At 40.3% G+C, this 21125-nt stretch overlaps 67 non-coding genes across 67 annotated transcripts; all 67 read left to right on the forward strand.

Annotated features, from left to right (window-relative positions):
* Positions 1–17: 17 nt before the first annotated feature.
* On the forward strand, positions 18–99 carry Trnal-uag (transfer RNA leucine (anticodon UAG)). Its single transcript has one exon. It is a non-coding gene; the product is annotated as a tRNA-Leu (tRNA).
* A 122-nt stretch (positions 100–221) lies between these two features.
* Trnal-aag (transfer RNA leucine (anticodon AAG)) lies at positions 222–303 on the forward strand. The gene has a single exon. It is a non-coding gene; the product is annotated as a tRNA-Leu (tRNA).
* A 122-nt stretch (positions 304–425) lies between these two features.
* Trnal-aag (transfer RNA leucine (anticodon AAG)) lies at positions 426–507 on the forward strand. Its single transcript has one exon. It is a non-coding gene; the product is annotated as a tRNA-Leu (tRNA).
* A 429-nt stretch (positions 508–936) lies between these two features.
* On the forward strand, positions 937–1018 carry Trnal-uag (transfer RNA leucine (anticodon UAG)). Its single transcript has one exon. It is a non-coding gene; the product is annotated as a tRNA-Leu (tRNA).
* Positions 1019–1140: 122 nt separating this feature from the next.
* On the forward strand, positions 1141–1222 carry Trnal-uag (transfer RNA leucine (anticodon UAG)). Its single transcript has one exon. It is a non-coding gene; the product is annotated as a tRNA-Leu (tRNA).
* A 326-nt stretch (positions 1223–1548) lies between these two features.
* Positions 1549–1630, forward strand: Trnal-aag (transfer RNA leucine (anticodon AAG)). Its single transcript has one exon. It is a non-coding gene; the product is annotated as a tRNA-Leu (tRNA).
* Positions 1631–1752: 122 nt separating this feature from the next.
* Positions 1753–1834, forward strand: Trnal-aag (transfer RNA leucine (anticodon AAG)). Its single transcript has one exon. It is a non-coding gene; the product is annotated as a tRNA-Leu (tRNA).
* Positions 1835–1956: 122 nt separating this feature from the next.
* Positions 1957–2038, forward strand: Trnal-uag (transfer RNA leucine (anticodon UAG)). Its single transcript has one exon. It is a non-coding gene; the product is annotated as a tRNA-Leu (tRNA).
* Positions 2039–2160: 122 nt separating this feature from the next.
* Positions 2161–2242, forward strand: Trnal-uag (transfer RNA leucine (anticodon UAG)). The gene has a single exon. It is a non-coding gene; the product is annotated as a tRNA-Leu (tRNA).
* A 122-nt stretch (positions 2243–2364) lies between these two features.
* Positions 2365–2446, forward strand: Trnal-uag (transfer RNA leucine (anticodon UAG)). Its single transcript has one exon. It is a non-coding gene; the product is annotated as a tRNA-Leu (tRNA).
* A 1101-nt stretch (positions 2447–3547) lies between these two features.
* Trnal-aag (transfer RNA leucine (anticodon AAG)) lies at positions 3548–3629 on the forward strand. The gene has a single exon. It is a non-coding gene; the product is annotated as a tRNA-Leu (tRNA).
* Positions 3630–4159: 530 nt separating this feature from the next.
* On the forward strand, positions 4160–4241 carry Trnal-aag (transfer RNA leucine (anticodon AAG)). The gene has a single exon. It is a non-coding gene; the product is annotated as a tRNA-Leu (tRNA).
* Positions 4242–4363: 122 nt separating this feature from the next.
* On the forward strand, positions 4364–4445 carry Trnal-uag (transfer RNA leucine (anticodon UAG)). The gene has a single exon. It is a non-coding gene; the product is annotated as a tRNA-Leu (tRNA).
* Positions 4446–4567: 122 nt separating this feature from the next.
* Trnal-uag (transfer RNA leucine (anticodon UAG)) lies at positions 4568–4649 on the forward strand. The gene has a single exon. It is a non-coding gene; the product is annotated as a tRNA-Leu (tRNA).
* A 326-nt stretch (positions 4650–4975) lies between these two features.
* Trnal-uag (transfer RNA leucine (anticodon UAG)) lies at positions 4976–5057 on the forward strand. The gene has a single exon. It is a non-coding gene; the product is annotated as a tRNA-Leu (tRNA).
* Positions 5058–5383: 326 nt separating this feature from the next.
* Trnal-uag (transfer RNA leucine (anticodon UAG)) lies at positions 5384–5465 on the forward strand. The gene has a single exon. It is a non-coding gene; the product is annotated as a tRNA-Leu (tRNA).
* A 122-nt stretch (positions 5466–5587) lies between these two features.
* Positions 5588–5669, forward strand: Trnal-uag (transfer RNA leucine (anticodon UAG)). The gene has a single exon. It is a non-coding gene; the product is annotated as a tRNA-Leu (tRNA).
* A 326-nt stretch (positions 5670–5995) lies between these two features.
* Trnal-aag (transfer RNA leucine (anticodon AAG)) lies at positions 5996–6077 on the forward strand. The gene has a single exon. It is a non-coding gene; the product is annotated as a tRNA-Leu (tRNA).
* A 122-nt stretch (positions 6078–6199) lies between these two features.
* On the forward strand, positions 6200–6281 carry Trnal-aag (transfer RNA leucine (anticodon AAG)). Its single transcript has one exon. It is a non-coding gene; the product is annotated as a tRNA-Leu (tRNA).
* Positions 6282–6403: 122 nt separating this feature from the next.
* Positions 6404–6485, forward strand: Trnal-uag (transfer RNA leucine (anticodon UAG)). The gene has a single exon. It is a non-coding gene; the product is annotated as a tRNA-Leu (tRNA).
* Positions 6486–6607: 122 nt separating this feature from the next.
* Positions 6608–6689, forward strand: Trnal-uag (transfer RNA leucine (anticodon UAG)). The gene has a single exon. It is a non-coding gene; the product is annotated as a tRNA-Leu (tRNA).
* A 122-nt stretch (positions 6690–6811) lies between these two features.
* Trnal-uag (transfer RNA leucine (anticodon UAG)) lies at positions 6812–6893 on the forward strand. Its single transcript has one exon. It is a non-coding gene; the product is annotated as a tRNA-Leu (tRNA).
* A 326-nt stretch (positions 6894–7219) lies between these two features.
* On the forward strand, positions 7220–7301 carry Trnal-aag (transfer RNA leucine (anticodon AAG)). Its single transcript has one exon. It is a non-coding gene; the product is annotated as a tRNA-Leu (tRNA).
* A 122-nt stretch (positions 7302–7423) lies between these two features.
* On the forward strand, positions 7424–7505 carry Trnal-aag (transfer RNA leucine (anticodon AAG)). The gene has a single exon. It is a non-coding gene; the product is annotated as a tRNA-Leu (tRNA).
* A 122-nt stretch (positions 7506–7627) lies between these two features.
* Trnal-uag (transfer RNA leucine (anticodon UAG)) lies at positions 7628–7709 on the forward strand. The gene has a single exon. It is a non-coding gene; the product is annotated as a tRNA-Leu (tRNA).
* Positions 7710–7831: 122 nt separating this feature from the next.
* On the forward strand, positions 7832–7913 carry Trnal-uag (transfer RNA leucine (anticodon UAG)). Its single transcript has one exon. It is a non-coding gene; the product is annotated as a tRNA-Leu (tRNA).
* Positions 7914–8035: 122 nt separating this feature from the next.
* Positions 8036–8117, forward strand: Trnal-aag (transfer RNA leucine (anticodon AAG)). The gene has a single exon. It is a non-coding gene; the product is annotated as a tRNA-Leu (tRNA).
* A 122-nt stretch (positions 8118–8239) lies between these two features.
* Trnal-uag (transfer RNA leucine (anticodon UAG)) lies at positions 8240–8321 on the forward strand. Its single transcript has one exon. It is a non-coding gene; the product is annotated as a tRNA-Leu (tRNA).
* Positions 8322–8443: 122 nt separating this feature from the next.
* Trnal-uag (transfer RNA leucine (anticodon UAG)) lies at positions 8444–8525 on the forward strand. Its single transcript has one exon. It is a non-coding gene; the product is annotated as a tRNA-Leu (tRNA).
* Positions 8526–8647: 122 nt separating this feature from the next.
* Positions 8648–8729, forward strand: Trnal-uag (transfer RNA leucine (anticodon UAG)). The gene has a single exon. It is a non-coding gene; the product is annotated as a tRNA-Leu (tRNA).
* A 326-nt stretch (positions 8730–9055) lies between these two features.
* Positions 9056–9137, forward strand: Trnal-aag (transfer RNA leucine (anticodon AAG)). The gene has a single exon. It is a non-coding gene; the product is annotated as a tRNA-Leu (tRNA).
* Positions 9138–9259: 122 nt separating this feature from the next.
* Positions 9260–9341, forward strand: Trnal-aag (transfer RNA leucine (anticodon AAG)). Its single transcript has one exon. It is a non-coding gene; the product is annotated as a tRNA-Leu (tRNA).
* Positions 9342–9463: 122 nt separating this feature from the next.
* Trnal-uag (transfer RNA leucine (anticodon UAG)) lies at positions 9464–9545 on the forward strand. Its single transcript has one exon. It is a non-coding gene; the product is annotated as a tRNA-Leu (tRNA).
* A 122-nt stretch (positions 9546–9667) lies between these two features.
* On the forward strand, positions 9668–9749 carry Trnal-uag (transfer RNA leucine (anticodon UAG)). The gene has a single exon. It is a non-coding gene; the product is annotated as a tRNA-Leu (tRNA).
* Positions 9750–9871: 122 nt separating this feature from the next.
* On the forward strand, positions 9872–9953 carry Trnal-uag (transfer RNA leucine (anticodon UAG)). The gene has a single exon. It is a non-coding gene; the product is annotated as a tRNA-Leu (tRNA).
* A 326-nt stretch (positions 9954–10279) lies between these two features.
* Trnal-aag (transfer RNA leucine (anticodon AAG)) lies at positions 10280–10361 on the forward strand. Its single transcript has one exon. It is a non-coding gene; the product is annotated as a tRNA-Leu (tRNA).
* Positions 10362–10483: 122 nt separating this feature from the next.
* On the forward strand, positions 10484–10565 carry Trnal-aag (transfer RNA leucine (anticodon AAG)). The gene has a single exon. It is a non-coding gene; the product is annotated as a tRNA-Leu (tRNA).
* A 517-nt stretch (positions 10566–11082) lies between these two features.
* Trnal-uag (transfer RNA leucine (anticodon UAG)) lies at positions 11083–11164 on the forward strand. The gene has a single exon. It is a non-coding gene; the product is annotated as a tRNA-Leu (tRNA).
* A 122-nt stretch (positions 11165–11286) lies between these two features.
* Positions 11287–11368, forward strand: Trnal-aag (transfer RNA leucine (anticodon AAG)). Its single transcript has one exon. It is a non-coding gene; the product is annotated as a tRNA-Leu (tRNA).
* A 530-nt stretch (positions 11369–11898) lies between these two features.
* Trnal-aag (transfer RNA leucine (anticodon AAG)) lies at positions 11899–11980 on the forward strand. The gene has a single exon. It is a non-coding gene; the product is annotated as a tRNA-Leu (tRNA).
* A 122-nt stretch (positions 11981–12102) lies between these two features.
* On the forward strand, positions 12103–12184 carry Trnal-aag (transfer RNA leucine (anticodon AAG)). The gene has a single exon. It is a non-coding gene; the product is annotated as a tRNA-Leu (tRNA).
* A 122-nt stretch (positions 12185–12306) lies between these two features.
* Positions 12307–12388, forward strand: Trnal-uag (transfer RNA leucine (anticodon UAG)). The gene has a single exon. It is a non-coding gene; the product is annotated as a tRNA-Leu (tRNA).
* Positions 12389–12510: 122 nt separating this feature from the next.
* Positions 12511–12592, forward strand: Trnal-aag (transfer RNA leucine (anticodon AAG)). Its single transcript has one exon. It is a non-coding gene; the product is annotated as a tRNA-Leu (tRNA).
* A 122-nt stretch (positions 12593–12714) lies between these two features.
* Trnal-aag (transfer RNA leucine (anticodon AAG)) lies at positions 12715–12796 on the forward strand. Its single transcript has one exon. It is a non-coding gene; the product is annotated as a tRNA-Leu (tRNA).
* Positions 12797–12918: 122 nt separating this feature from the next.
* Trnal-aag (transfer RNA leucine (anticodon AAG)) lies at positions 12919–13000 on the forward strand. Its single transcript has one exon. It is a non-coding gene; the product is annotated as a tRNA-Leu (tRNA).
* Positions 13001–13122: 122 nt separating this feature from the next.
* Trnal-aag (transfer RNA leucine (anticodon AAG)) lies at positions 13123–13204 on the forward strand. Its single transcript has one exon. It is a non-coding gene; the product is annotated as a tRNA-Leu (tRNA).
* A 122-nt stretch (positions 13205–13326) lies between these two features.
* Positions 13327–13408, forward strand: Trnal-aag (transfer RNA leucine (anticodon AAG)). The gene has a single exon. It is a non-coding gene; the product is annotated as a tRNA-Leu (tRNA).
* Positions 13409–13530: 122 nt separating this feature from the next.
* Trnal-aag (transfer RNA leucine (anticodon AAG)) lies at positions 13531–13612 on the forward strand. The gene has a single exon. It is a non-coding gene; the product is annotated as a tRNA-Leu (tRNA).
* A 122-nt stretch (positions 13613–13734) lies between these two features.
* Positions 13735–13816, forward strand: Trnal-uag (transfer RNA leucine (anticodon UAG)). The gene has a single exon. It is a non-coding gene; the product is annotated as a tRNA-Leu (tRNA).
* A 530-nt stretch (positions 13817–14346) lies between these two features.
* Positions 14347–14428, forward strand: Trnal-uag (transfer RNA leucine (anticodon UAG)). Its single transcript has one exon. It is a non-coding gene; the product is annotated as a tRNA-Leu (tRNA).
* Positions 14429–14550: 122 nt separating this feature from the next.
* Positions 14551–14632, forward strand: Trnal-uag (transfer RNA leucine (anticodon UAG)). The gene has a single exon. It is a non-coding gene; the product is annotated as a tRNA-Leu (tRNA).
* Positions 14633–15529: 897 nt separating this feature from the next.
* Trnal-aag (transfer RNA leucine (anticodon AAG)) lies at positions 15530–15611 on the forward strand. Its single transcript has one exon. It is a non-coding gene; the product is annotated as a tRNA-Leu (tRNA).
* A 734-nt stretch (positions 15612–16345) lies between these two features.
* Trnal-aag (transfer RNA leucine (anticodon AAG)) lies at positions 16346–16427 on the forward strand. The gene has a single exon. It is a non-coding gene; the product is annotated as a tRNA-Leu (tRNA).
* A 122-nt stretch (positions 16428–16549) lies between these two features.
* On the forward strand, positions 16550–16631 carry Trnal-uag (transfer RNA leucine (anticodon UAG)). Its single transcript has one exon. It is a non-coding gene; the product is annotated as a tRNA-Leu (tRNA).
* Positions 16632–16753: 122 nt separating this feature from the next.
* Trnal-uag (transfer RNA leucine (anticodon UAG)) lies at positions 16754–16835 on the forward strand. Its single transcript has one exon. It is a non-coding gene; the product is annotated as a tRNA-Leu (tRNA).
* Positions 16836–16957: 122 nt separating this feature from the next.
* Positions 16958–17039, forward strand: Trnal-uag (transfer RNA leucine (anticodon UAG)). The gene has a single exon. It is a non-coding gene; the product is annotated as a tRNA-Leu (tRNA).
* A 122-nt stretch (positions 17040–17161) lies between these two features.
* Trnal-uag (transfer RNA leucine (anticodon UAG)) lies at positions 17162–17243 on the forward strand. The gene has a single exon. It is a non-coding gene; the product is annotated as a tRNA-Leu (tRNA).
* An 897-nt stretch (positions 17244–18140) lies between these two features.
* Positions 18141–18222, forward strand: Trnal-aag (transfer RNA leucine (anticodon AAG)). Its single transcript has one exon. It is a non-coding gene; the product is annotated as a tRNA-Leu (tRNA).
* A 734-nt stretch (positions 18223–18956) lies between these two features.
* Positions 18957–19038, forward strand: Trnal-aag (transfer RNA leucine (anticodon AAG)). The gene has a single exon. It is a non-coding gene; the product is annotated as a tRNA-Leu (tRNA).
* Positions 19039–19160: 122 nt separating this feature from the next.
* Positions 19161–19242, forward strand: Trnal-uag (transfer RNA leucine (anticodon UAG)). The gene has a single exon. It is a non-coding gene; the product is annotated as a tRNA-Leu (tRNA).
* Positions 19243–19364: 122 nt separating this feature from the next.
* Trnal-uag (transfer RNA leucine (anticodon UAG)) lies at positions 19365–19446 on the forward strand. The gene has a single exon. It is a non-coding gene; the product is annotated as a tRNA-Leu (tRNA).
* Positions 19447–19772: 326 nt separating this feature from the next.
* Trnal-aag (transfer RNA leucine (anticodon AAG)) lies at positions 19773–19854 on the forward strand. Its single transcript has one exon. It is a non-coding gene; the product is annotated as a tRNA-Leu (tRNA).
* A 122-nt stretch (positions 19855–19976) lies between these two features.
* Positions 19977–20058, forward strand: Trnal-uag (transfer RNA leucine (anticodon UAG)). Its single transcript has one exon. It is a non-coding gene; the product is annotated as a tRNA-Leu (tRNA).
* A 122-nt stretch (positions 20059–20180) lies between these two features.
* Trnal-uag (transfer RNA leucine (anticodon UAG)) lies at positions 20181–20262 on the forward strand. Its single transcript has one exon. It is a non-coding gene; the product is annotated as a tRNA-Leu (tRNA).
* A 122-nt stretch (positions 20263–20384) lies between these two features.
* Trnal-uag (transfer RNA leucine (anticodon UAG)) lies at positions 20385–20466 on the forward strand. The gene has a single exon. It is a non-coding gene; the product is annotated as a tRNA-Leu (tRNA).
* Positions 20467–20588: 122 nt separating this feature from the next.
* Trnal-aag (transfer RNA leucine (anticodon AAG)) lies at positions 20589–20670 on the forward strand. The gene has a single exon. It is a non-coding gene; the product is annotated as a tRNA-Leu (tRNA).
* Positions 20671–20995: 325 nt separating this feature from the next.
* Positions 20996–21077, forward strand: Trnal-aag (transfer RNA leucine (anticodon AAG)). Its single transcript has one exon. It is a non-coding gene; the product is annotated as a tRNA-Leu (tRNA).
* The last annotated feature ends 48 nt before the right edge of the window (positions 21078–21125 follow it).

The raw sequence follows: 21125 nt of genomic DNA on the forward strand, positions 1-21125 counted from the left end.
AAGAAATCTTGAACACAGGTAGCGTGGCCGAGTGGTCTCAGGCGCTGGTTTTAGGCACCAGTCATTTCGATGGCGTGGGTTCGAATCCCACCGCTGCCAATAGCTTTTGTTATTTAAACACTTTTTGTTTAACCGCCACGATTTATTATTTAAAATGAATTTCGTGGTACAATAATTGAGACAGAATAATTGTGTGTTGCACTTAATAATGTTTAAACAGAGGTAGCGTGGCCGAGTGGTCTAAGGCGCTGGTTTAAGGCACCAGTCATTTCGATGGCGTGGGTTCGAATCCCACCGCTGCCAATAGCTTTTGTTATTTGAACACTTTTTGTTTAACCGACACGATTTTTCATTTAAAATGAATTTCGTGGTACAATAATTGAGACGGAAAAATTGTGTGTTGCAATTAAGAATTCTTGAACACAGGTAGCGTGGCCGAGTGGTCTAAGGCGCTGGTTTAAGGCACCAGTCATTTCGATGGCGTGGGTTCGAATCCCACCGCTGCCAATAGCTTTTGTTATTTAAACACTTTTTGTTTAACCGCCAAGATTTATCATTTGAAATGCATTTCGTTGTGCAATAATTGAGACGGAAAAATTGTGTGTTGCACTTAATAATGATTTATTATTTAAAATGAATTTCGTGGTACAATAATTGAGACAGAAAAATTGTGTGTTGCTCTTAATAATGTTTAAACAGAGGTAGCGTGGCCGAGTGGTCTAAGGCACCAGTCATTTCGATGGCGTGGGTTCGAATCCCACCGCTGCCAATAGCATTTGTTATTTGAACACTTTTTGTTTAACCGCCACGATTTATTATTTAAAATGAATTTCGTGGTACAATAATTGAGACAGAAGAATTGTGTGTTGCACTTATGATGTTTAAACAGAGGTAGCGTGAAGAATTGTGTGTTGCACTTAATAATGTTTAAACAGAGGTAGCGTGGCCGAGTGGTCTAAGGCGCTGGTTTTAGGCACCAGTCATTTCGATGGCGTGGGTTCGAATCCCACCGCTGCCAATAGCTTTTGTTATTTAAACACTTTTTGTTTAACCGCCACGATTTATTATTTAAAATGAATTTCGTGGTACAATAATTGAGACAGAAGAATTGTGTGTTGAACTTAATAATGTGTAAACAGTCGTAGCGTGGCCGAGTGGTCTAAGGCGCTGGTTTTAGGCACCAGTCATTTCGATGGCGTGGGTTCGAATCCCACCGCTGCCAATAGCTTTTGTTATTTAAACACTTTTTGTTTAACCGCCACGATTTATTAGTTAAAATGAATTTCGTGGTACAATAATTGAGACAGAAGAATTGTGTGTTGCACTTAATAATGTTTAAACAGAGGTAGCGTGGCCGAGTGGTCTAAGGCGCTGGTTTAAGGCACCAGTCATTTCGATGGCGTGGCTTCGAATGCCACCGCTGCCAATAGCTTTTGTTATTTAAACACTTTTTGTTTAACCGCCAAGATTTATTACTTGAAATGCATTTCGTTGTACAATAATTGAGACGGAAAAATTGTGTGTTGCACTTAATAATGTTTAAACAAAGGTAGCGTGGCCGAGTGGTCTAAGGCGCTGGTTTAAGGCACCAGTCATTTCGATGGCGTGGTTTCGAATGCCACCGCTGCCAATAGCTTTTGTTATTTGAACACTTTTTGTTTAACCGCCACGATTTATTATTTAAAATGAATTTCGTGGAACAATAATTGAGACTGAAAAATTGTGTGTTGCACTTAATAATATTTAAACAGAGGTAGAGTGGCCGAGTGGTCTAAGGCGCTGGTTTAAGGCACCAGTCATTTCGATGGCGTGGGTTCGAATCCCACCGCTGTCAATAGCTTTTGTTGTTTGAACACTTTTTGTTTAACCGCCAAGATTTATTATTTGAAATTCATTTCGTTGTACAATAATTGAGACGGAAAATTTATTTGTTGCAACTAAGAAATCTTGAACACAGGTAGCGTGGCCGAGTGGTCTCAGGCGCTGGTTTTAGGCACCAGTCATTTCGATGGCGTGGGTTCGAATCCCACCGCTGCCATTTGCTTTTGTTATTTGAACACTTTTTGTATAACCGCCAAGATTTATTATTTAAAATGAATTTCGTGGTACAATAATTGAGACAGAAGAATTGTGTGTTGCACTTAATAATGTTTAAACAGAGGTAGCGTGGCCGAGTGGTCTAAGGCGCTGGTTTTAGGCACCAGTCATTTCGATGGCGTGGGTTCGAATCCCACCGCTGCCAATAGCTTTTGTTATTTAAACACTTTTTGTTTAACCGCCACGATTTATTATTTAAAATGAATTTCGTGGTACAATAATTGAGACAGAAGAATTGTGTGTTGCACTTAATAATGTTTAAACAGTCGTAGCGTGGCCGAGTGGTCTAAGGCGCTGGTTTTAGGCACCAGTCATTTCGATGGCGTGGGTTCGAATCCCACCGCTGCCAATAGCTTTTGTTATTTAAACACTTTTTGTTTAACCGCCACGATTTATTAGTTAAAATGAATTTCGTGGTACAATAATTGAGACAGAAGAATTGTGTGTTGCACTTAATAATGTTTAAACAGAGGTAGCGTGGCCGAGTGGTCTAAGGCGCTGGTTTAAGGCACCAGTCATTTCGATGGCGTGGCTTCGAATGCCACCGCTGCCAATAGCTTTTGTTATTTAAACACTTTTTGTTTAACCGCCACGATTTATTAGTTAAAATGAATTTCGTGGTACAATAATTGAGACAGAAGAATTGTGTGTTGCACTTAATAATGTTTAAACAGAGGTAGCGTGGCCGAGTGGTCTAAGGCGCTGGTTTAAGGCACCAGTCATTTCGATGGCGTGGCTTCGAATGCCACCGCTGCCAATAGCTTTTGTTATTTGAACACTTTTTGTATAACCGCCAAGATTTATTATTTAAAATGAATTTCGTGGTACAATAATTGAGACAGAAAAATTGTGTGTTGCTCTTAATAATGTTTAAACAGAGGTAGCGTGGCCGAGTGGTCTAAGGCACCAGTCATTTCGATGGCGTGGGTTCGAATCCCACCGCTGCCAATAGCATTTGTTATTTGAACACTTTTTGTTTAACCGCCACGATTTATTATTTAAAATGAATTTCGTGGTACAATAATTGAGACAGAAGAATTGTGTGTTGCACTTATGATGTTTAAACAGAGGTAGCGTGGCCGAGTGGTCTAAGGCACCAGTCATTTCGATGGCGTGGGTTCGAATCCCACCGCTGCCAATAGCATTTGTTATTTGAACACTTTTTGTTTAACCGCCACGATTTATTATTTAAAATGAATTTCGTGGTACAATAATTGAGACAGAAGAATTGTGTGTTGCACTTATGATGTTTAAACAGAGGTAGCGTGGCCGAGTGGTCTAAGGCACCAGTCATTTCGATGGCGTGGGTTCGAATCCCACCGCTGCCAATAGCTTTTGTTATTTAAACACATTTTGTTTAACCGCCAAGAATTGTTATTTCACATGAATTTCGTTGTGCAATGATTAAGACTGAAAAATTGTGTGTTGCACTTAATAATGTTTAAACACAGGTAGCGTGGCCGAGTGGTCTAAGGCGCTGGTTTAAGGCACCAGTCATTTCGATGGCGTGGGTTCGAATCCCACCGCTGCCATTTGCTTTTGTTATTTGAACACTTTTTGTTTAACCGCCAAGATTTATTATTTGAAATTCATTTCGTTGTACAATAATTGAGACGGAAAATTTGTTTGTTGCAACTAAGAAATCTTGAACACAGGTAGCGTGGCCGAGTGGTCTAAGGCGCTGGTTTTAGTCACCAGTCATTTCGATGGCGTGGTTTCGAATCCCACCGCTGCCAATAGCTTTTGTTATTTAAACACTTTTTGTTTAACCGCCAAGATTTATCATTTGAAATGCATTTCGTTGTGCAATAATTGAGACGGAAAAATTGTGTGTTGCACTTAATAATCTTTAAACACAGATAGCGTGGACGAGTGGTCTAAGGCGCTGCTTTTAGGCACCAGTCATTTCGTTGGCGTGGGTTCGAATCCCACCGCTGCCAATAGCTTTTGTTATTTAATCACTTTTTGTTTAACCGCCACGATTTATTATTTAAAATGAATTTCGTGGTACAATAATTGAGACAGAAAATTTGTGTGTTGCTCTTAATAATGTTTAAACAGAGGTAGCGAGGCCGAGTGGTCTAAGGCGCTGGTTTAAGGCACCAGTCATTTTGATGGCGTGGGTTCGAATCCCACCGCTGCCAATAGCTTTTGTTGTTTAAACACTTTTTGTTTAACCGCCAAGATTCATTATTTGAAATTCATTTCGTTGTACAATAATTGAGACGGAAAATTTGTTTGTTGCAACTAAGAAATGTTGAACACAGGTAGCGTGGCCGAGTGGTCTAAGGCGCTGGTTTTAGGCACCAGTCATTTCGATGGCGTGGGTTCGAATCCCACCGCTGCCATTTGCTTTTGTTATTTGAACACTTTTTGTTTAACCGACACGATTTATTATTTAAAATGAATTTCGTTGTACAATAATTGAGACGGAAAAATTGTGTGTTGCAATTAAGAATTCTTGAACACAGGTAGCGTGGCCGAGTGGTCTAAGGCGCTGGTTTTAGGCACCAGTCATTTCGATGGCGTGGGTTCGAATCCCACCGCTGCCAATAGCTTTTGTTATTTAAACACTTTTTGTTTAACCGCCAAGATTTATCATTTGAAATGCATTTCGTTGTGCAATAATTGAGACGGAAAAATTGTGTGTTGCACTTAATAATCTTTAAACACAGATAGCGTGGACGAGTGGTCTAAGGCGCTGGTTTTAGGCACCAGTCATTTCGATGGCGTGGGTTCGAATCCCACCGCTGCCTTTTGCTTTTGTTATTTGAACACTTTTTGTTTAACCGCCACGATTTATTATTTAAAATGAATTTCGTGGTACAATAATTGAGACGGAAAAATTGTGTGTTGCAATTAAGAATTCTTGAACACAGGTAGCGTGGCCGAGTGGTCTAAGGCGCTGGTTTTAGGCACCAGTCATTTCGATGGCGTGGGTTCGAATACCACCGCTGCCAATAGCTTTTGTTGTTTAAACACTTTTTGTTTAACCGCCAAGATTTATTATTTGAAATTCATTTCGTTGTACAATAATTGAGACGGCAAATTTATTTGTTGCAACTAAGAAATCTTGAACACAGGTAGCGTGGCCGAGTGGTCTCAGGTGCTGTTTTTAGGCACCAGTCATTTCGATGGCGTGGGTTCGAATCCCACCGCTGCCATTTGCTTTTGTTATTTGAACACTTTTTGTATAACCGCCAAGATTTATTATTTAAAATGAATTTCGTGGTACAATAATTGAGACAGAAGAATTGTGTGTTGCACTTAATAATGTTTAAACAGAGGTAGCGTGGCCGAGTGGTCTAAGGCGCTGGTTTTAGGCACCAGTCATTTCGATGGCGTGGGTTCGAATCCCACCGCTGCCAATAGCTTTTGTTATTTAAACACTTTTTGTTTAACCGCCACGATTTATTATTTAAAATGAATTTCGTGGTACAATAATTGAGACAGAAGAATTGTGTGTTGCACTTAATAATGTGTAAACAGTCGTAGCGTGGCCGAGTGGTCTAAGGCGCTGGTTTTAGGCACCAGTCATTTCGATGGCGTGGGTTCGAATCCCACCGCTGCCAATAGCTTTTGTTATTTAAACACTTTTTGTTTAACCGCCACGATTTATTAGTTAAAATGAATTTCGTGGTACAATAATTGAGACAGAAGAATTGTGTGTTGCACTTAATAATGTTTAAACAGAGGTAGCGTGGCCGAGTGGTCTAAGGCGCTGGTTTAAGGCACCAGTCATTTCGATGGCGTGGCTTCGAATGCCACCGCTGCTAATAGCTTTTGTTATTTAAACACTTTTTGTTTAACCGCCAAGATTTATTACTTGAAATGCATTTCGTTGTACAATAATTGAGACGGAAAAATTGTGTGTTGCACTTAATAACGTTTAAACAAAGGTAGCGTGGCCGAGTGGTCTAAGGCGCTGGTTTAAGGCACCAGTCATTTCGATGGCGTGGTTTCGAATCCCACCGCTGCCAATAGCTTTTGTTATTTGAACACTTTTTGTTTAACCGCCACGATTTATTATTTAAAATGAATTTCGTGGAACAATAATTGAGACTGAAAAATTGTGTGTTGCACTTAATAATGTTTAAACAGAGGTAGCGTGGCCGAGTGGTCTAAGGCGCTGGTTTAAGGCACCAGTCATTTCGATGGCGTGGGTTCGAATCCCACCGCTGCCAATAGCTTTTGTTGTTTAAACACTTTTTGTTTAACCGCCAAGATTTATTATTTGAAATTCATTTCGTTGTACAATAATTGAGACGGAAAATTTATTTGTTGCAACTAAGAAATCTTGAACACAGGTAGCGTGGCCGAGTGGTCTCAGGCGCTGGTTTTAGGCACCAGTCATTTCGATGGCGTGGGTTCGAATCCCACCGCTGCCATTTGCTTTTGTTATTTGAACACTTTTTGTATAACCGCCAAGATTTATTATTTAAAATGAATTTCGTGGTACAATAATTGAGACAGAAGAATTGTGTGTTGCACTTAATAATGTTTAAACAGAGGTAGCGTGGCCGAGTGGTCTAAGGCGCTGGTTTTAGGCACCAGTCATTTCGATGGCGTGGGTTCGAATCCCACCGCTGCCAATAGCTTTTGTTATTTAAACACTTTTTGTTTAACCGCCACGATTTATTATTTAAAATGAAATTCGTGGTACAATAATTGAGACAGAAGAATTGTGTGTTGCACTTAATAATGTTTAAACAGTCGTAGCGTGGCCGAGTGGTCTAAGGCGCTGGTTTTAGGCACCAGTCATTTCGATGGCGTGGGTTCGAATCCCACCGCTGCCAATAGCTTTTGTTATTTAAACACTTTTTGTTTAACCGCCACGATTTATTAGTTAAAATGAATTTCGTGGTACAATAATTGAGACAGAAGAATTGTGTGTTGCACTTAATAATGTTTAAACAGAGGTAGCGTGGCCGAGTGGTCTAAGGCGCTGGTTTAAGGCACCAGTCATTTCGATGGCGTGGCTTCGAATGCCACCGCTGCCAATAGCTTTTGTTATTTAAACACTTTTTGTTTAACCGCCAAGATTTATTACTTGAAATGCATTTCGTTGTACAATAATTGAGACGGAAAAATTGTGTGTTGCAGTTAATAATGTTTAAACAAAGGTAGCGTGGCCGAGTGGTCTAAGGCGCTGGTTTAAGGCACCAGTCATTTCGATGGCGTGGTTTCGAATGCCACCGCTGCCAATAGCTTTTGTTATTTGAACACTTTTTGTTTAACCGCCACGATTTATTATTTAAAATGAATTTCGTGGTACAATAATTGAGACTGAAAAATTGTGTGTTGCACTTAATAATGTTTAAACAGAGGTAGCGTGGCCGAGTGGTCTAAGGCGCTGGTTTAAGGCACCAGTCATTTCGATGGCGTGGGTTCGAATCCCACCGCTGCCAATAGCTTTTGTTGTTTAAACACTTTTTGTTTAACCGCCAAGATTTATTATTTGAAATTCATTTCGTTGTACAATAATTGAGACGGAAAATTTATTTGTTGCAACTAAGAAATCTTGAACACAGGTAGCGTGGCCGAGTGGTCTCAGGCGCTGGTTTTAGGCACCAGTCATTTCGATGGCGTGGGTTCGAATCCCACCGCTGCCATTTGCTTTTGTTATTTGAACACTTTTTGTATAACCGCCAAGATTTATTATTTAAAATGAATTTCGTGGTACAATAATTGAGACAGAAGAATTGTGTGTTGCACTTAATAATGTTTAAACAGAGGTAGCGTGGCCGAGTGGTCTAAGGCGCTGGTTTTAGGCACCAGTCATTTCGATGGCGTGGGTTCGAATCCCACCGCTGCCAATAGCTTTTGTTATTTAAACACTTTTTGTTTAACCGCCACGATTTATTATTTAAAATGAATTTCGTGGTACAATAATTGAGACAGAAGAATTGTGTGTTGCACTTAATAATGTTTAAACAGACGTAGCGTGGCCGAGTGGTCTAAGGCGCTGGTTTAAGGCACCAGTCATTTCGATGGCGTGGGTTCGAATCCCACCGCTGCCAATAGCTTTTGTTGTTTAAACACTTTTTGTTTAACCGCCAAGATTTATTATTTGAAATTCATTTCGTTGTACAATAATTGAGACTGAAAATTTATTTGTTGCAACTAAGAAATCTTGAACACAGGTAGCGTGGCCGAGTGGTCTCAGGCGCTGGTTTTAGGCACCAGTCATTTCGATGGCGTGGGTTCGAATCCCACCGCTGCCATTTGCTTTTGTTATTTGAACACTTTTTGTATAACCGCCAAGATTTATTATTTAAAATGAATTTCGTGGTACAATAATTGAGACAGAAGAATTGTGTGTTGCACTTAGTAATGTTTAAACAGAGGTAGCGTGGCCGAGTGGTCTAAGGCGCTGGTTTTAGGCACCAGTCATTTCGATGGCGTGGGTTCGAATCCCACCGCTGCCAATAGCTTTTGTTATTTAAACACTTTTTGTTTAACCGCCACGATTTATTATTTAAAATGAATTTCGTGGTACAATAATTGAGACAGAAGAATTGTGTGTTGCACTTAATAATGTGTAAACAGTCGTAGCGTGGCCGAGTGGTCTAAGGCGCTGGTTTTAGGCACCAGTCATTTCGATGGCGTGGGTTCGAATCCCACCGCTGCCAATAGCTTTTGTTATTTAAACACTTTTTGTTTAACCGCCACGATTTATTAGTTAAAATGAATTTCGTGGTACAATAATTGAGACAGAAGAATTGTGTGTTGCACTTAATAATGTTTAAACAGAGGTAGCGTGGCCGAGTGGTCTAAGGCGCTGGTTTAAGGCACCAGTCATTTCGATGGCGTGGCTTCGAATGCCACCGCTGCCAATAGCTTTTGTTATTTAAACACTTTTTGTTTAACCGCCAAGATTTATTACTTGAAATGCATTTCGTTGTACAATAATTGAGACGGAAAAATTGTGTGTTGCACTTAATAATGTTTAAACAAAGGTAGCGTGGCCGAGTGGTCTAAGGCGCTGGTTTAAGGCACCAGTCATTTCGATGGCGTGGTTTCGAATGCCACCGCTGCCAATAGCTTTTGTTATTTGAACACTTTTTGTTTAACCGCCACGATTTATTATTTAAAATGAATTTCGTGGAACAATAATTGAGACTGAAAAATTGTGTGTTGCACTTAATAATGTTTAAACAGAGGTAGCGTGGCCGAGTGGTCTAAGGCGCTGGTTTAAGGCACCAGTCATTTCGATGGCGTGGGTTCGAATCCCACCGCTGCCAATAGCTTTTGTTGTTTAAACACTTTTTGTTTAACCGCCAAGATTTATTATTTGAAATTCATTTCGTTGTACAATAATTGAGACGGAAAATTTATTTGTTGCAACTAAGAAATCTTGAACACAGGTAGCGTGGCCGAGTGGTCTCAGGCGCTGGTTTTAGGCACCAGTCATTTCGATGGCGTGGGTTCGAATCCCACCGCTGCCATTTGCTTTTGTTATTTGAACACTTTTTGTATAACCGCCAAGATTTATTATTTAAAATGAATTTCGTGGTACAATAATTGAGACAGAAGAATTGTGTGTTGCACTTAATAATGTTTAAACAGAGGTAGCGTGGCCGAGTGGTCTAAGGCGCTGGTTTTAGGCACCAGTCATTTCGATGGCGTGGGTTCGAATCCCACCGCTGCCAATAGCTTTTGTTATTTAAACACTTTTTGTTTAACCGCCACGATTTATTATTTAAAATGAATTTCGTGGTACAATAATTGAGACAGAAGAATTGTGTGTTGCACTTAATAATGTTTAAACAGTCGTAGCGTGGCCGAGTGGTCTAAGGCGCTGGTTTTAGGCACCAGTCATTTTGATGGCGTGGGTTCGAATCCCACCGCTGCCAATAGCTTTTGTTATTTAAACACTTTTTGTTTAACCGCCACGATTTATTAGTTAAAATGAATTTCGTGGTACAATAATTGAGACAGAAGAATTGTGTGTTGCACTTAATAATGTTTAAACAGAGGTAGCGTGGCCGAGTGGTCTAAGGCGCTGGTTTAAGGCACCAGTCATTTCGATGGCGTGGCTTCGAATGCCACCGCTGCCAATAGCTTTTGTTATTTAAACACTTTTTGTTTAACCGCCAAGATTTATTACTTGAAATGCATTTCGTTGTACAATAATTGAGACGGAAAAATTGTGTGTTGCACTTAATAATGTTTAAACAAAGGTAGCGTGGCCGAGTGGTCTAAGGCGCTGGTTTAAGGCACCAGTCATTTCGATGGCGTGGTTTCGAATGCCACCGCTGCCAATAGCTTTTGTTATTTGAACACTTTTTGTTTAACCGCCAAGATTTATTATTTAAAATGAATTTCGTGGTACAATAATTGAGACTGAAAAATTGTGTGTTGCACTTAATAATGTTTAAACAGAGGTAGCGTGGCCGAGTGGTCTAAGGCGCTGGTTTAAGGCACCACTCATTTCGATGGCGTGGGTTCGAATCCCACCGCTGCCAATAGCTTTTGTTATTCGAACCCTTTCTGTATAACCGCCAAGATTTATTATTTGAAATGAATTTCGTGGTACAATAATTGAGACGGAAACATTGTTTGTTGCAACTAAGAAATCATGAACACTGGTTGCGTGGCCGAGTGGTCTAAGGCACCAGTCATTTCGATGGCGTGGGTTCGAATCCCACCGCTGCCAGTAACTTCTGTTATTTGAACACTTTGTGTTTAACCGCCACGATTTATTATTTAAAATGAATTTCGTTGTACAATAATTGAGACGGAAAAATTGTGTGTTGCAATTAAGAATTCTTGAACACAGGTACCGTGACCGAGTGGTCTAAGGCGCTGGTTTAAGGCACCAGTCATTTCGATGGCGTGGGTTCGAATCCCACCGCTGCCAATAGCTTTTGTTATTTAAACACTTTTTGTTTAACCGCCAAGATTCATTATTTGAAATTCATTTCGTTGTACAATAATTGAGACGGAAAATTTGTTTGTTGCAACTAAGAAATCTTGAACACTGGTAGCGTGGCCGAGTGGTCTTGGGCGCTGGTTTTAGGCACCAGTCATTTCGATGGCGTGGGTTCGAATCCCACCGCTGCCAATAGTTTTTGTTATTTGAACACATTTTGTTTAACCGCCAAGAATTGTTATTTCACATGAATTTCGTTGTGCAATGATTAAGACGGAAAAATTGTGTTTTGCACTTAATAATGTTTAAACACAGGTAGCGTGGCCGAGTGGTCTAAGGCGCTGGTTTAAGGCACCAGTCATTTCGATGGCGTGGGTTCGAATGCCACCGCTGCCAATAGCTTTTGTTATTTGAACACTTTTTGTTTAACCGCCACGATTTATTATTTAAAATGAATTTCGTGGTACAATAATTGAGACAGAAAAATTGTGTGTTGCACTAAATAATGTTTAAAAAGAGGTAGCGTGGCCGAGTGGTCTAAGGCGCTGGTTTAAGGCACCAGTCATTTCGATGGGGTGGATTCGAATCCCACCGCTGCCAATAGAATTTGTTATTTGAACACTTTTTGTTTAACCGCCACGATTTATTATTTGAAATTCATTTCGTTGTACAATAATTGAGACGGAAAATTTGTTTGTTGCACTTAATAATGTTTAAACAGAGGTAGCGTGGCCGAGTGGTCTAAGGCGCTGGTTTAAGGCGCCAGTCATTTCGATGGCTTGGGTTCGAATCCCACTGCTGCCAATAGCTTTTGTTGTTTAAACACTTTTTGTTTAACCGCCAAGATTTATTATTTGAAATACATTTCGTTGTGCAATAATTGAGACGGAAAAATTGTGTGTTGCACTTAATAATGTTTAAACAGAGGTAGCGTGGCCGAGTGGTCTAAGGCGCTGGTTTAAGGCACCAGTCATTTCGATGGCATGGGTTCGAATCCCACCGCTGCCAATAGCTTTTGTTATTTAAACACTTTTTGTTTAACCGCCAAGATTTATCATTTGAAATGCATTTCGTTGTGCAATAATTGAGACGGAAAAATTGTGTGTTGCACTTAATAATGTTTAAACAGAGGTAGCGTGGCCGAGTGGTCTAAGGCGCTGGTTTAAGGCACCAGTCATTTCGATGGCGTGGCTTCGAATCCCACCGCTGCCAATAGCTTTTGTTGTTTAAACACTTTTTGTTTAACCGCCAAGATTTATTATTTGAAATTCATTTCGTTGTACAATAATTGAGACGGAAAATTTGTTTGTTGCAACTAAGAAATCTTGAACACAGGTAGCGTGGCCGAGTGGTCTCAGGCGCTGGTTTTAGGCACCAGTCATTTCGATGGCGTGGGTTCGAATCCCACCGCTGCCAATAGCTTTTGTTATTTCAACACTTTTTGTTTAACCGCCACGATTTATTATTTAAAATGAATTTCGTGGTACAATAATTGAGACAGAAGAATTGTGTGTTGCACTTAATAATGTTTAAACAGAGGTAGCGTGGCCGAGTGGTCTAAGGCGCTGGTTTAAGGCACCAGTCATTTCGATGGCGTGGGTTCGAATCCCACCGCTGCCAATAGCTTTTGTTATTTAAACACTTTTTGTTTAACCGCCACGATTTATTATTTAAAATGAATTTCGTGGTACAATAATTGAGACGGAAAATTTGTTTGTTGCAACTAAGAAATCTTGAACACTGGTAGCGTGGCCGAGTGGTCTAAGGCGCTGGATTAAGGCACCAGTCATTTCGATGCCGTGGGTTCGAATCCCACCGCTGCCAATAGCTTTTGTTATTTAAACACTTTTTGTTTAACCGCCACGATTTATTATTTAAAATGAATTTCGTGGTACAATAATTGAGACAGAAAATTTGTGTGTTGCTCTTAATAATGTTTAAACAGAGGTAGCGTGGCCGAGTGGTCTAAGGCGCTGGTTTAAGGCACCAGTCATTTCGATGGCGTGGGTTCGAATCCCACCGCTGCCAATAGCTTTTGTTGTTTAAACACTTTTTGTTTAACCGCCAAGATTCATTATTTGAAATTCATTTCGTTGTACAATAATTGAGACAGAAGAATTGTGTGTTGCACTTAACAATGTTTAAACAGAGGTAGCGTGGCCGAGTGGTCTAAGGCGCTGGTTTAAGGCACCAGTCATTTCGATGGCGTGGGTTCGAATCCCACCGCTGCCAATAGCTTTTGTTATTTAAACACTTTTTGTTTAACCGCCACGATTTATTATTTAAAATGAATTTCGTGGTACAATAATTGAGACGGAAAATTTGTTTGTTGCAACTAAGAAATCTTGAACACTGGTAGCGTGGCCGAGTGGTCTAAGGCGCTGGTTTAAGGCACCAGTCATTTCGATGGCGTGGGTTCGAATCCCACCGCTGCCAATAGCTTTTGTCATTTAAACACTTTTTGTTTAACCGCCACGATTTATTATTTAAAATGAATTTCGTGGTACAATAATTGAGACAGAAAATTTGTGTGTTGCTCTTAATAATGTTTAAACAGAGGTAGCGTGGCCGAGTGGTCTAAGGCGCTGGTTTAAGGCACCAGACATTTCGATGGCGTGGGTTCGAATCCCACCGCTGCCAATAGCTTTTGTTGTTTAAACACTTTTTGTTTAACCGCCAAGATTCATTATTTGAAATTCATTTCGTTGTACAATAATTGAGACGGAAAATTTGTTTGTTGCAACTAAGAAATGTTGAACACAGGTAGCGTGGCCGAGTGGTCTAAGGCGCTGATTTTAGGCACCAGTCATTTCGATGGCGTGGGTTCGAATCCCACCGCTGCCATTTGCTTTTGTTATTTGAACACTTTTTGTTTAACCGACACGATTTATTATTTAAAATGAATTTCGTTGTACAATAATTGAGACGGAAAAATTGTGTGTTGCAATTAAGAATTCTTGAACACAGGTAGCGTGGCCGAGTGGTCTAAGTCGCTGGTTTAAGGCACCAGTCATTTCGAAGGCGTGGGTTCGATTCCTACCGCTGCCATTTGCTTTTGTTATTTGAACACTTTTTGTTTAACCGCCACGATTTATTATTTAAAATGAATTTCCTGGTACAATAATTGAGACGGAAAAATTGTGTGTTGCAATTAAGAATTCTTGAACACAGGTACCGTGGCCGAGTGGTCTAAGGCGCTGGTTTTAGGCACCAGTCATTTCGATGGCGTGGGTTCGAATCCCACCGCTCCCAATAGCTTGTGTTATTTAAACACTTTTTGTTTAACCGCCAAGATTTATCATTTGAAATTCATTTCGTTGTACAATAATTGAGACGGAAAATTTATTTGTTGCAACTAAGAAATCTTGAACACAGGTAGCGTGGCCGAGTGGTCTCAGGCGCTGGTTTTAGGCACCAGTCATTTCGATGGCGTGGGTTCGAATCCCACCGCTGCCATTTGCTTTTGTTATTTGAACACTTTTTGTATAACCGCCAAGATTTATTATTTAAAATGAATTTCGTGGTACAATAATTGAGACAGAAGAATTGTGTGTTGCACTTAATAATGTTTAAACAGTCGTAGCGTGGCCGAGTGGTCTAAGGCGCTGGTTTTAGGCACCAGTCATTTCGATGGCGTGGGTTCGAATCCCACCGCTGCCAATAGCTTTTGTTATTTAAACACTTTTTGTTTAACCGCCAAGATTTATCATTTGAAATGCATTTCGTTGTGCAATAATTGAGACGGAAAATTTGTGTGTTGCACTTAATAATCTTTAAACACAGATAGCGTGGACGAGTGGTCTAAGGCGCTGCTTTTAGGCACCAGTCATTTCGTTGGCGTGGGTTCGAATCCCACCGCTGCCAATAGCTTTTGTTATTTAATCACTTTTTGTTTAACCGCCACGATTTATTATTTAAAATGAATTTCGTGGTACAATAATTGAGACAGAAAAATTGTGTGTTGCTCTTAATAATGTTTAAACAGAGGTAGCGTGGCCGAGTGGTCTAAGGCACCAGTCATTTCGATGGCGTGGGTTCGAATCCCACCGCTGCCAATAGCATTTGTTATTTGAACACTTTTTGTTTAACCGCCACGATTTATTATTTAAAATGAATTTCGTGGTACAATAATTGAGACAGAAGAATTGTGTGTTGCACTTATGATGTTTAAACAGAGGTAGCGTGGCCGAGTGGTCTAAGGCACCAGTCATTTCGATGGCGTGGGTTCGAATCCCACCGCTGCCAGTAGCATTTGTTATTTGAACACTTTTTGTTTAACCGCCACGATTTATTATTTAAAATGAATTTCGTGGTACAATAATTGAGACAGAAGAATTGTGTGTTGCACTTATGATGTTTAAACAGAGGTAGCGTGGCCGAGTGGTCTAAGGCACCAGTCATTTCGATGGCGTGGGTTCGAATCCCACCGCTGCCAATAGCTTTTGTTATTTAAACACATTTTGTTTAACCGCCAACAATTGTTATTTCACATGAATTTCGTTGTGCAATGATTAAGACTGAAAAATTGTGTGTTGCACTTAATAATGTTTAAACACAGGTAGCGTGGCCGAGTGGTCTAAGGCGCTGGTTTAAGGCACCAGTCATTTCGATGGCGTGGGTTCGAATCCCACCGCTGCCATTTGCTTTTGTTATTTGAACACTTTTTGTTTAACCGCCAAGATTTATTATTTGAAATTCATTTCGTTGTACAATAATTGAGACGGAAAATTTGTTTGTTGCAACTAAGAAATCTTGAACACAGGTAGCGTGACCGAATGGTCTAAGGCGCTGGTTTTAGGCACCAGTCATTTCGATGGCGTGGGTTCGATTCCTACCGCTGCCATTTGCTTTTGTTATTTGAACACTTTTTGTTTAACCGACACGATTTATTATTTAAAATGAATTTCGTGGTACAATAATTGAGACAGAAGAATTGTGTGTTGCACTTAATAATGTTTAAACAGAGTTAGCGTGGCCGAGTGGTCTAAGGCGCTGGTTTTAGTCACCAGTCATTTCGATGGCGTGGGTTCGAATCCCACCGCTGCCAATAGCTTTTGTTATTTAAACACTTTTTGTTTAACCGCCAAGATTTATCATTTGAAATGCATTTCGTTGTGCAATAATTGAGACGGAAAAATTGTGTGTTGCACTTAATAATCTTTAAACACAGATAGCGTGGACGAGTGGTCTAAGGCGCTGCTTTTAGGCACCAGTCATTTCGTTGGCGTGGTTTCGAATCCCACCGCTGCCAATAGCTTTTGTTATTTAATCACTTTTTGTTTAACCGCCACGATTTATTATTTAAAATGAATTTCGTGGTACAATAATTGAGACAGAAAATTTGTGTGTTGCTCTTAATAATGTTTAAAGAGAGGTAGCGAGGCCGAGTGGTCTAAGGCGCTGGTTTAAGGCACCAGTCATTTTGATGGCGTGGGTTCGAATCCCACCGCTGCCAATAGCTTTTGTTGTTTAAACACTTTTTGTTTAACCGCCAAGATTCATTATTTGAAATTCATTTCGTTGTACAATAATTGAGACGGAAAATTTGTTTGTTGCAACTAAGAAATGTTGAACTCAGGTAGCGTGGCCGAGTGGTCTAAGGCGCTGGTTTTAGGCACCAGTCATTTCGATGGCGTGGGTTCGAATCCCACCGCTGCCATTTGCTTTTGTTATTTGAACACTTTTTGTTTAACCGACACGATTTATTATTTAAAATGAATTTCGTTGTACAATAATTGAGACGGAAATATTGTGTGTTGCAATTAAGAATTCTTGAACACAGGTAGCGTGGCCGAGTGGTCTAAGGCGCTGGTTTTAGGCACCAGTCATTTCGATGGCGTGGGTTCGAATCCCACCGCTCCCAATAGCTTGTGTTATTTAAACACTTTTTGTTTAACCGCCAAGATTTATCATTTGAAATTCATTTCGTTGTACAATAATTGAGACGGAAAATTTATTTGTTGCAACTAAGAAATCTTGAACACAGGTAGCGTGGCCGAGTGGTCTCAGGCGCTGGTTTTAGGCACCAGTCATTTCGATGGCGTGGGTTCGAATCCCACCGCTGCCATTTGCTTTTGTTATTTGAACACTTTTTGTATAACCGCCAAGATTTATTATTTAAAATGAATTTCGTGGTACAATAATTGAGACAGAAGAATTGTGTGTTGCACTTAATAATGTTTAAACAGTCGTAGCGTGGCCGAGTGGTCTAAGGCGCTGGTTTTAGGCACCAGTCATTTCGATGGCGTGGGTTCGAATCCCACCGCTGCCAATAGCTTTTGTTATTTAAACACTTTTTGTTTAACCGCCAAGATTTATCATTTGAAATGCATTTCGTTGTGCAATAATTGAGACGGAAAATTTGTGTGTTGCACTTAATAATCTTTAAACACAGATAGCGTGGACGAGTGGTCTAAGGCGCTGCTTTTAGGCACCAGTCATTTCGTTGGCGTGGGTTCGAATCCCACCGCTGCCAATAGCTTTTGTTATTTAATCACTTTTTGTTTAACCGCCACGATTTATTATTTAAAATGAATTTCGTGGTACAATAATTGAGACAGAAAAATTGTGTGTTGCTCTTAATAATGTTTAAACAGAGGTAGCGTGGCCGAGTGGTCTAAGGCACCAGTCATTTCGATGGCGTGGGTTCGAATCCCACCGCTGCCAATAGCATTTGTTATTTGAACACTTTTTGTTTAACCGCCACGATTTATTATTTAAAATGAATTTCGTGGTACAATAATTGAGACAGAAGAATTGTGTGTTGCACTTATGATGTTTAAACAGAGGTAGCGTGGCCGAGTGGTCTAAGGCACCAGTCATTTCGATGGCGTGGGTTCGAATCCCACCGCTGCCAGTAGCATTTGTTATTTGAACACTTTTTGTTTAACCGCCACGATTTATTATTTAAAATGAATTTCGTGGTACAATAATTGAGACAGAAGAATTGTGTGTTGCACTTATGATGTTTAAACAGAGGTAGCGTGGCCGAGTGGTCTAAGGCACCAGTCATTTCGATGGCGTGGGTTCGAATCCCACCGCTGCCAATAGCTTTTGTTATTTAAACACATTTTGTTTAACCGCCAACAATTGTTATTTCACATGAATTTCGTTGTGCAATGATTAAGACTGAAAAATTGTGTGTTGCACTTAATAATGTTTAAACACAGGTAGCGTGGCCGAGTGGTCTAAGGCGCTGGTTTAAGGCACCAGTCATTTCGATGGCGTGGGTTCGAATCCCACCGCTGCCATTTGCTTTTGTTATTTGAACACTTTTTGTTTAACCGCCAAGATTTATTATTTGAAATTCATTTCGTTGTACAATAATTGAGACGGAAAATTTGTTTGTTGCAACTAAGAAATCTTGAACACAGGTAGCGTGACCGAATGGTCTAAGGCGCTGGTTTTAGGCACCAGTCATTTCGATGGCGTGGGTTCGATTCCTACCGCTGCCATTTGCTTTTGTTATTTGAACACTTTTTGTTTAACCGACACGATTTATTATTTAAAATGAATTTCGTGGTACAATAATTGAGACAGAAGAATTGTGTGTTGCACTTAATAATGTTTAAACAGAGTTAGCGTGGCCGAGTGGTCTAAGGCGCTGGTTTTAGTCACCAGTCATTTCGATGGCGTGGGTTCGAATCCCACCGCTGCCAATAGCTTTTGTTATTTAAACACTTTTTGTTTAACCGCCAAGATTTATCATTTGAAATGCATTTCGTTGTGCAATAATTGAGACGGAAAAATTGTGTGTTGCACTTAATAATCTTTAAACACAGATAGCGTGGACGAGTGGTCTAAGGCGCTGCTTTTAGGCACCAGTCATTTCGTTGGCGTGGTTTCGAATCCCACCGCTGCCAATAGCTTTTGTTATTTAATCACTTTTTGTTTAACCGCCACGATTTATTATTTAAAATGAATTTCGTGGTACAATAATTGAGACAGAAAATTTGTGTGTTGCTCTTAATAATGTTTAAAGAGAGGTAGCGAGGCCGAGTGGTCTAAGGCGCTGGTTTAAGGCACCAGTCATTTTGATGGCGTGGGTTCGAATCCCACCGCTGCCAATAGCTTTTGTTGTTTAAACACTTTTTGTTTAACCGCCAAGATTCATTATTTGAAATTCATTTCGTTGTACAATAATTGAGACGGAAAATTTGTTTGTTGCAACTAAGAAATGTTGAACTCAGGTAGCGTGGCCGAGTGGTCTAAGGCGCTGGTTTTAGGCACCAGTCATTTCGATGGCGTGGGTTCGAATCCCACCGCTGCCATTTGCTTTTGTTATTTGAACACTTTTTGTTTAACCGACACGATTTATTATTTAAAATGAATTTCGTTGTACAATAATTGAGACGGAAATATTGTGTGTTGCAATTAAGAATTCTTGAACACAGGTAGCGTGGCCGAGTGGTCTAAGGCGCTGGTTTTAGGCACCAGTCATTTCGATGGCGTGGGTTCGAATCCCACCGCTCCCAATAGCTTGTGTTATTTAAACACTTTTTGTTTAACCGCCAAGATTTATCATTTGAAATGCATTTCGTTGTGCAATAATTGATACGGAAAAATTGTGTGTTGCACTTAATAATCTTTAAACACAGATAGCGTGGACGAGTGGTCTAAGGCACTGGTTTTAGGCACCAGTCATTTCGATGGCGTGGGTTCGAATCCCACCGCTGCCATTTGCTTTTGTTATTTGAACACTTTTTGTTTAACCGCCACGATTTATTATTTAAAATGAATTTCGTGGTACAATAATTGAGACGGAAAAATTGTGTGTTGCAATTAAGAATTCTTGAACACAGGTAGCGTGGCCGAGTGGTCTAAGGCGCTGGTTTAAGGCACCAGTCATTTCTATGGCGTGGGTTCGAATCCCACCGCTGCCAATAGCTTTTGTTGTTTAAACACTTTTTGTTTAACCGCCAAGATTTATTATTTGAAATTCATTTCGTTGTACAATAATTGAGACGGAAAATTTATTTGTTGCAACTAAGAAATCTTGAACACAGGTAGCGTGGCCGAGTGGTCTCAGGCGCTGGTTTTAGGCACCAGTCATTTCGATGGCGTGGGTTCGAATCCCACCGCTGCCATTTGCTTTTGTTATTTAAACACTTTTTGTATAACCGCCAAGATTTATTATTTAAAATGAATTTCGTGGTACAATAATTGAGACAGAAGAATTGTGTGTTGCACTTAATAATGTTTAAACAGAGGTAGCGTGGCCGAGTGGTCTAAGGCGCTGGTTTTAGGCACCAGTCATTTCGATGGCCTGGGTTCGAATCCCACCGCTGCCAATAGCTTTTGTTATTTAAACACTTTTTGTTTAACCGCCACGATTTATTATTTAAAATGAATTTCGTTGTACAATAATTGAGACAGAAGAATTGTGTGTTGCACTTAATAATGTGTAAACAGTCGTAGCGTGGCCGAGTGGTCTAAGGCGCTGGTTTTAGGCACCAGTCATTTCGATGGCGTGGGTTCGAATCCCACCGCTGCCAATAGCTTTTGTTATTTAAACACTTTTTGTTTAACCGCCACGATTTATTAGTTAAAATGAATTTCGTGGTACAATAATTGAGACAGAAGAATTGTGTGTTGCACTTAATAATGTTTAAACAGAGGTAGCGTGGCCGAGTGGTCTAAGGCGCTGGTTTAAGGCACCAGTCATTTCGATGGCGTGGCTTCGAATCCCACCGCTGCCAATAGCTTTTGTTATTTAAACACTTTTTGTTTAACCGCCAAGATTTATTACTTGAAATGCATTTCGTTGTACAATAATTGAGACGGAAAAATTGTGTGTTGCACTTAATAATGTTTAAACAAAGGTAGCGTGGCCGAGTGGTCTAAGGCGCTGGTTAAGGCACCAGTCATTTCGATGGCGTGGTTTCGAATGGCACCGCTGCCAATAGCTTTTGTTATTTGAACACTTTTTGTTTAACCGCCACGATTTATTATTTAAAATGAATTTCGTGGAACAATAATTGAGACTGAAAAATTGTGTGTTGCACTTAATAATGTTTAAACAGAGGTAGCGTGGCCGAGTGGTCTAAGGCGCTGGTTTAAGGCACCAGTCATTTCCATGGCGTGGGTTCGAATCCCACCGCTGCCAATAGCTTTTGTTGTTTAAACACTTTTTGTTTAACCGCAAAGATTTATT

The sequence above is a fragment of the Ascidiella aspersa genome, chromosome 2 (genome assembly GCF_963924565.1).
Source record: "Ascidiella aspersa chromosome 2, kaAscAspe10.2, whole genome shotgun sequence".
Lineage (NCBI taxonomy): Eukaryota > Metazoa > Chordata > Ascidiacea > Phlebobranchia > Ascidiidae > Ascidiella > Ascidiella aspersa.